The sequence below is a fragment of the Accipiter gentilis genome, chromosome 10 (genome assembly GCF_929443795.1).
Source record: "Accipiter gentilis chromosome 10, bAccGen1.1, whole genome shotgun sequence".
Classification (NCBI taxonomy): Eukaryota; Metazoa; Chordata; class Aves; order Accipitriformes; family Accipitridae; genus Astur; species Astur gentilis.
The window spans coordinates 1,412,866-1,421,680 of record NC_064889.1 but is presented as its reverse complement, the minus strand read 5'-3'; the positions used below and the strand labels follow the sequence as shown (position 1 = coordinate 1,421,680).

General features: G+C 55.6%; 2 non-coding genes across 2 annotated transcripts; both read right to left on the bottom strand.

Moving 5' to 3' along the window:
* Nucleotides 1-1,231: 1,231 nt before the first annotated feature.
* On the bottom strand, nucleotides 1,232-1,303 carry TRNAQ-CUG (transfer RNA glutamine (anticodon CUG)). The gene has a single exon. It is a non-coding gene; the product is annotated as a tRNA-Gln (tRNA).
* A 4,289-nt stretch (nucleotides 1,304-5,592) lies between these two features.
* TRNAG-UCC (transfer RNA glycine (anticodon UCC)) lies at nucleotides 5,593-5,664 on the bottom strand. Its single transcript has one exon. It is a non-coding gene; the product is annotated as a tRNA-Gly (tRNA).
* Nucleotides 5,665-8,815: the final 3,151 nt, after the last annotated feature.

Sequence of the window (8,815 nt, the reverse complement as noted above, 5' to 3'; positions counted from 1 at the left end):
TGGCAACTAAGCACCACACGGCTGCTTGCTGTCCAATGAATATATAAAGCATGTGACGCACAGTGCAATTGCTCACCGCACAGAACCTGATGCTCAGCCCATTTCTGAGCTGTGATCCCTTCACCCCCCCACCGCCAGCTCCCCCAGTTATATACTGAGCATGACATCATACGGTATCGAATACCCCCTTGGCTAGTTCGGGTCAGCTGTCCTGGCTGGGCCCCCTCCAGCTCCTTGTGAAAGTAAACTCTATCCCAGCCGACCCCAGGATAAAGGCAGAGGGAGAACCTGCTCTCTCCCACGACCGTGAGTCTGTCCCCATGCACGGGGCACTGCCAGTTGTGGGTGGAGCTCCCTGAACTGATACCAGAGCACCAAAAATAAACAAGCAGGCAAGAGAAAGACAGAAAAGCCTCAGAGAAATGGATGGCACCAGAAGCAATGGACAGGGGTGGGAATACAAGTACTGCCACACACAGTGGTAATGAAAGACGGGAAACGGTTGCCCGGGGAGTGTTGTAGCGTCTCCATCTTTGGAGGTGTCCCACATCCAAGCAGACAAGGCCCTGAATAGCCTCCTCCACTTGAGGCTGCTTTGAGCCAGGCTTGGAGTGCAGGCTCTCCACCTCAGGTGTTGTGTGATTCTCTGAGCCACTGCTGGACGCCCTCATCCAGGAGCAGCCATCAAGACCAAGGGAGCAGAGAGGGGGCGAGGTCCAGCGCTCAGGAAAGCTGCAGACGGCTGGTGGGCACAGGGCAGCAGAAGGGGCACTGGTGTCAGTCCCAGGGCTGGGAGCACAGGAAAGGACGGAAGATGAGAGTGCATTAAACCATTGCCCTGACAGCAAGGCAAGGCTGCTAATCATAGAATCATTTATGTTTGAAGAGACCTTCAAGATCATCGAGTCCAACCATCATCCATGCCCACTAAATCGTGTTATGGAGTACCCCGACCGACCGCTCGCCTTTTGAATACCTCCAGGGATGGTGACTCAACCACTTCCCTGGCCAGCCTATTCCAATGTGTGACAACCCTCTCAGTAGTGAATTTTTTCCTAATAGCTAACCTAAATCTCCCTTGCCTCAACTTGAGGCCCTTTCCTCTCATCCTATCTCCAGCCACCTGACAGAAGAGAGCAGCACCCACCTCACTACAACCCCCCTTCAGGTAGCCGTAGAGAGCTAAATGTGCAAGCATGCGGAGGAAAGCCCTGAGGGAGCCAAAAGCTCAAGGTCCCACTGAGATTTGAACTCAGATCGCTGGATTCAGAGTCCAGAGTGCTCACCATTACACCATGGGACCTCCTGGACAGGTGTGGTCTTTCCCCTGTGGCCACCCTTGCCGAGCCACGTGCTCCTGGCTGAGCCTGGCAGTCTCTCCATCTCCCTGGGCATCAGCAAGTGCAGCCTTCTTCAGGGCCACCAGGCCACCCTCTGCTCACAGGATCTTTCAAGGGAGTGGCAGAGCACTTTGTGCAAGCCTGGCACGCCCTCTCTTACAAGACCCAGGCTGGTAACCTGGGAGAATCTTGCCTTTTCCTCGTTAGACTAGTTTATGAATTTTCCAGCTGAAGCTCTTCAACGTTGCACCTTGCAGACTACATTCGTGGCTCAGCGATCTGTGGCTCGATGCTTGCACTTGCGGTCTCTGCTGCTGCCTCCCTTCACCCCCATGTTGGACAGCCTCCAAGTCTGCCTCTGTAAGTTATTGCCTGTCCTGTTCTCACCTTGTACCTCATACTAAGCAGCCGCTAACCACATATCCTTACTCTTGGTTGCGGTCCTAGCCAAGCTCCTGACCTTGCCGAAGGGGGCGACCAAGAGAGAGGGCAGGGGATGTGGTTCAACAGAGGGAAGAGCTGGCAGGAGGACCCAAGGCAGCTTGTTATGGGTTGCACAAGCTGGACTGCCTTCCTCTGCTGGGACAGTCCTGGCTGACTTCAGAGCCTGGTCCTCTTTTGCAGGACACGCTGTCCCCTTCTGCCCCAAAGCGGCCCTTCCCGCAGTGAGAATGAGGTTTTTCTCTCCTGAGGCTGCTCCAGACTGGTCCAGACTTCGGTGAATTCTACTATTAGCTCAAGGCAGCTCTCCCACATGCCCTGGGTCCACCTGGCCAAGGGTCCACGCACACAGTGGGGAGAAGCTGCACTGGAGCTATCCTCCTTGTGGCAGGGTTTGAGCCTGTGTGTTGAGAGCAGGGCCCTTCCTCCCAGCAGTCAGACGGGAGGAAACACATGCGGAGACACTCTGCTGGATCTCACACTTAGCCCGGGACACTGAGGACGCAACCGCCTGGTACCTTTGAACTGCCCAAAGCACTGGGCTGGCAGCTGGTGCTTCTGAACCCACAGGACAGACCAGGCTGCCGTGCCCAAGCCCAAGATTTCAAATGGAGAGTTACATTCAGAGAGGGCGTGAGAAACACCTAGTCACTGGAGAAGGGTTGAATTTCCACAGAGTCACAAATCTGAAAGCATGTCCCAGAGAAGCAGCATCGCTGAGGGCTTTCCTCATCCATCCCTGGGATCTGCAGGACCGAGCAGGGTGGGAGGAGTGTCTGGGAGCAGCAAGAGCAGGGCCCAGTCTCTGAAGGTCTTGCAAAGAGGTGGAGGGACCCCCCCCACACTCCAGGGGCTGGAGCACGGGGAAAGGGACAGCCCTTTCCCATGCAGAAGCTGTGCCGCTGCAGGAGGAGGGATGTCCCTTCTGGGGCTGAGATAGCGTTTCTCCAAGCAATGGAGGGTCTTCCTGGGGCTCTGCTAGTCTCACCCAGCACTTGGGGAGAAAGGGTTCTGGGCCAGTGGGTTGTGTGTGCCAGTGCCCACAAGGCAGCTTCCTTGCTTGGGGTATTTTGTCCTTGGTTTCCTTCCTGGCAGCACGGCCTGCTGGGGCTGCCTGTGCTCCCCAGACTGTTTGCTTCCTCAAGGTCACGGCAAATGTTCCGTCCACTGCAGCCTCCGATGCTGCTCCTCCCTGCGGGACACTGCGGGGAGGACACTTTGTGCCCCCCTTACAGGCTTCAATGGGCAGCCAGAGATCTCCCAGAGCTCCCCAGCTCCTGGGAGCTGCAGCTCAGGCCAGGCTGGCTCACGCAGGAGGCCAAGCCACTCCTGTGTCCTGCACTCCCAAGAAATTTCTGGCTAAGGGCAGGCCTTGGCAAGCCAGAGAGCTACCTTAATATAGCAGAAGCCCCCTCACCCTCTATTCTCCAGGATGAACAATCCCAGCTCCTTCAGCATCTCCCTCAATCCCGACATGCTCCGGCATGCTCTGATACCACCCTGTGCATGTCCCCTCTTCCTCTTCCTCTTCCTGTGTGCACAGGAGGACCTCTTCTGTGGCTCATACTTCCTGACTGGGGTCCTTCTGAAAAATGCCACCAGTGCTTGTGCAACCTGTGGTGGGATTGTGTGAAGATGCCTCTGTCCTGTCAGCAGTGTTGGAGAGAGCCTGCCATGCCCACATTGGCCTCTTACTGGTGGGCCTTTACTCCCACCGGTCCCTCTTCCCACTGGTGCTGTCCCTGTTTGCTGGTGAGGAACTGCCAGCTCAGGGAAACTTTCTGGGTGTTGAAATCCTGCTGGTCAATGCCACATCCTGGATTGCCACCTACAGAGTGTGCCACTGGGCCTGAAAGAGGGAAGGATGCATCGCAGGGGCTCTCCAGCTTTGGGAGCAGAGGGCAGAGGAGCTCCCTGATGACAAAGGAGAGGGAAAAGTTGCCCCATCTCCAAAACGGGGGGAGAAGGACTATCTGGGGAACCAAGGAATGGCGATGATAAACTGGAGCATGTTCCACAGAGGATCGCTAGGATAGTCAGGGCAGGGGGCTCTGGCCTTGTGAGGATAGGCTGAGGACCCAAGGCTTGCTCAGCTGGGAGAAGAAAATGCTTAGCAGGGATCTAATAGGAGCCTCCTGGTGCCTACCAGGAGGCTACTGCGATGGCTGGAGGATGAGCGCCATCGTCAGAAGTTGAGCAGGCAGTTTGTGACTGGCTACACAAACACAGATGATCACCCAGAGGGTGCCTAAGCATGGGAACAGGGGTCCAGAGAGGCTGTGAAATGTCTGTCCTGAAGGTATTTTATGACCCAAAAGGACAAAGCACTGATCAGCTGGTGGGAGCCTGCCAGAAGCAGGAGGATGCACTCTCCCTGAAATTCCTTCCAACCAGAAGGGTTGTTGAAGGGTAAAGCAGAAGCAGGGAGAGAGTATTCTGTGGGTGAATGTTTGAAGAATGCCCAAAGCTCCATATTGCAGGGGAGAGGAGAGGCATGCAGAATGTCACTTTTGTAGGGGAGAGTGGAAAAGTGGAGTTCCCCAGGGGCTCTCCTCCTTCCATGATTCTGTTCTAGGCCTACCCACCTGCTACTGGTGGGGCAGCATGGGTACGCCCATTTCTCCTTCTACAGGAGCTGGGACTGCAGCAAGACCTGGTCAGCAGGCTGAGCAGAGCCCCCAGAGGGGCAAGAATCCTCCACTGAAGAGAGAGGCCAAGAGAGAGAAACCATGAAGGGGGGCAGCCAGAGAGAAGAGCCTGTCAGGAGTGGGACTCGAAGCCATGCCTCCCAGGGAGGCTGCAACCTGAACGCAACACGCCTTAGACCACTCAGCCATCCTGACCCGCTGCTGCTGCTGCTGCTGCTGGTCCGCACCCTGCAGCTGCCAGAGCCAGCCCACCTCAGCCAGCCTCCTCCTGGCACTGCTGCAGGGGGAGATGTATCCTGGGAGCACCCTTGCCTTGCTCCCACCAAGGGCTGCGGACTGGTGATCACAGCTCCTACACGCGCTTCGTACCGCATGGAACCGGAGTACCCAGCACAGGCGCAGCACACTTCCGACACATCTCCCAAAGCCCAAGGCACTCCTTCAGGGGAGCAACCAAAGGAACCGTCAGTGAATTACGGCTCTACGCATGCCAGTGTCCTGTCAAGGGCTCCAGGCACACGTCTGCCTTTCCCGTGACTTCCTCCATTCCCTCCAGAGCCCCAGGGGATGGCAAGCCAAGCACTTGGCCTGCAGCGCCTCCTCATGGACGGTTCCTGGGGCAGCAAGGGTGCTTCCTTCTTCCCTGCTCAGGGCTGGGCATGCTGGGCAAGGAGGGCTGTGCCACACCGACACCTGGGGGAATGCTGTGTCGGTCTCAAGGGGTCAGCGTGTGGGAAAGGGTCTGGAGAGTCAAGGCAAAAGGACAGGAGATGCGCCAAGTGCCGAGCAATGAGCGGGCTCCCCTTCCTGCGGGGAAGAGGCTGACTTACTGCCCGTGATGTAGAGGAAGGAGGGAGGGCACAGCTCTCTGGGAATTGTTGCTTCATGGAAGGAGGTAGACTGTAAGGCATCTCAGGAGGTCACTAGTCCAAATGCCTGCCTAAAGCAGGGCTAGCCCGAAAGCTAGAGCAGGTAGCACAGTGCCTGAGCCCCACTGAAACTTGAGTGTGACACCCAGGCATGGAGAATCCCAAGGTTCTCTGGGCACCTGCTGCAGTGCTTCAACACTGCCTGAAATCTCAGAATGGTATAAAGCAGCCCCTGCAGCCTGCTGTTGCTAAATGGGGAAGGCATGATGCAGCCAGGCAGAAGAAAAGCTGGTCTGCGTTGGCCAGGAATCGAACCCGGGTCAACTGCTTGGAAGGCAGCTATGCTCACCACTATACCACCAACGCTCCTGGATGCTCTGCTGCCTACTGCTCCTCCAGCCCAGAGCCTGGCCTCCCTCCTGCTCCTCCACGTCCCACTCTTGCCTGCCTCCTGCTCTGCCAGGTCACCAACTGCCCTCTTGCCTGCTCCCCCGCTTCACAGACTCTCCCGCCTCCTCCTTCCAGCCCCCTGCACACATACACACGACCTCAACCTGCTGGCACGTGGGTGTCCTTCTCTGCCTCTGAGCTGTTGGCTACGGAAACTCCAGCTCCTGGATGCTGGTAATGGTCACGCTCCCCATCTGCGTTCATATGTGGGCCAGCTGCGCACGTACTATGCAGGTGCAGGTGCGTTTGCGTGTACGTACCTGTGGTGGTTTAAGCACAGACAAACGCCCACCCAGCTGCTCACTGCTTTCCCCACCCGCAGGGCGATGCAGAGCACTGAAAACACAATGAGAAATCTCATGGCTCAAGATAAACACACGGACACGGCTTAGCCAAAACTCTTGTGGGAAAATCAGGCTTGACTTGGGCAAAATCAATTCTTGGCCACTTAAAACGGATGCAAGTAGTGAGAAACAAAAACACAAACACAAAACATCGCCTTTCCTCTCCCCTGTGCCGAGACAACTTCAGTGCTTCACACCAAACTCCTTTACCTGTCCAAGCAGGACGTGTCTCTGCTCTCACCCACTCTGTTTTTTCCTCCCACCTCTCTCTGCCTGTCGATTTCTGCCCTTTCTGGAATATGTTTTCACAGAGGGGCCACCAATGTTGACGGCGGCTCAGCTGTCTTGTGCGGTGGGTCCACTGTGGAGCTGGAACTGGCTGTGTCTGACACAGGGCAGCCCCTTATCTCTTCCCACAGAGGCCATTCTGCAGCACCCCCTGACCCCTCCACTACCAAAACCTTGCCATGGCTAGCCAATACAGTGCCCATGGGGAATACCAGAGGGCATAACGCTGAGGTAGAGCGGTCGGAGCCTGCCCCAGTCAGAGTCACGATCACACTGTCCTGGGTTAACGTGTGGTTGCATGATGTACCCTTTGGTTGAATTAAAAAGGCACAGCAACCAGCCTGGGTTTCTTCCTAGGCACTGGATAGGTCCATGGCTTGTAGACGTGTGTAGTAGCAGCTCAGCCATCAGCAAGTAAAAAGCAGGCAATGCTAGGGTAACAATTCTCTGTCTATATAATGTTCCAATAGGCCAGGTGGATCATTTCTAGCACAAGTTTCTTGGTCTATAGAAGTTGGACGGATATGAGCATCTGCCACATTCCATGCTGTGTGCCAGTAAGCAATTTGTGTTGCAGGACTCCGTGCATTACGTGTTCCTGGGCTAAAATCTGCCTTGTGCTGCCACTGGTTTTGGTGATGGATGATTGCTTTGGTGAATGCCCATGCCGGCAGTGATGAATGATGAAGTACACGTGACCAGGACGTACCTTCCCCTACATACACGGGGGGCACCATTTTCTTTCAGCTGCCATTTTCTTATTAAATAGCACCATAACCACCATGTTTTCCTACTGCTCTGTGATTGGCTGACAGCCATTTCTGGACCCCGTCGTACCCACCTGCTCTCAGGCAGACCTGTGATTGGCTGCCAGGACCAGCCAACCCTACCTGTGTACCCAGAAGCACGTCAGGCAAGGAAGCCCCCACTCGCTAAACAAAGGGAAGAGGCAACTTCTGACAGCGTCATTCCCCGTGGGTTCTCCTATTGCTTTGTGATTGCCGGACGGCCGTTTTTGACACTGTCATGCCCGCATGTTCTCAGATCTCCCTCTCAGGGACTGTCCGCTTCCTTTGGACCAAGAAGTGTTTGGATATGAAAAGATATACCGTGCAGTGGTATCCACTCTGGAATGAAGACGAGCACTTAGCACAAGCGATATTCCTGTGGATGGCCCATTGCCTGCAGAGCCAGAGGCAGACTCACAGTCAACATGCAAGCGATCTTCTGGCTTCTGGCCAGTCAGGTACTCAGGTAACAGGGAGCTCACCTGCAGATACCCGTGCTATCTTCCTGCTGCCAGGAAGCACGTGAAGCACTCAGCCAAGAAAGACCCATAGAAGAGGCCACTCTCCATTATCTTTGAAAGGTCGCGACAACTGGGAGAGGCTCCTGAGTCCAGGAAGAAAGTCATTGTCACTCCTGTCTTCCCAAAAGGCACAAAGGAGAATGGGGGCAACGGCAGGCTGGCCCTCCTCACCTCGATCACTGGGAAGGGGAAGGAGCAACTCATCCTGGAAACCCTTTCCAGACAGGTGAAGAACAAGAATGTGATTGGTCTTGTTTTCATTGCATTCTTCTCCTAGCTCATTTCTGTCAGACTGTGCTTTTCTGGTTTTGGGGGGGTTAGCGGGTGTTTTTGTGTGTGTGTGTGAGAGAGAGAGAGAGGCGTATTTGCTAGGAAATCTCAAGCTGCACTAGCCAGTGGGGAGAGTGGATTGGCATCAGGGGCTGCCCAGGGTTGGAGCAGGACACTGGACAAACCAGGCCTGGGCTCCAGGCACGGATTCTGCACAGACCTGTGGTACAGTCTAGGGTTCAGAGCACCTGCTGATGTGCACGTGGGAGTGAGGGGGTGGGTGTCCAGCACTGAATTCCAGTCCTGAGAAGCCAGAAGAGAGGGAAAGTCTCAGGCTATGTGTGTGTTTTGTCTTGTAGTGAGCAAGAGAAGACAAAGAAAACACCGCCATGCCTCCCAGTTTTTCCAGGCTCAGCTGCACTCCTTCACTGCAGACTACTCCAGCATGGGTTCTCCACATGCTGCGCTTCTGAACAGGAAAATCTCTTTCAGTGTGGGCTCTTCCACAGGCTTCAGGCCCATCAGGAAAGGTCTTCACTGGCGTGCCTTCTCCGCAGGTTGCAATTCCTTCAGGAATATCCACCTGCTCCAGCCAGCATGGGTGCCCCGGGTGCCACAAGCTTTGCAGATGGCTCAGTGTTGTGGAGGCCCCTGGAACCAGCTGTGTGTGTGGTGCAGGGCAGCCCCTTAGCTCTTCCCCACAGAGGCCACCCTGCAGCAGCCCCTCTCCCCACCACTGCCAACACCGAGCCACGTATGGCCAATACAGTGCCCACTGGGAATACCTACTCAGCCCTGCTCCTGGCTGGAGCTGCGAGTGAGCACGGCAGCAAACTGACTAGGATGGAGAAACCCC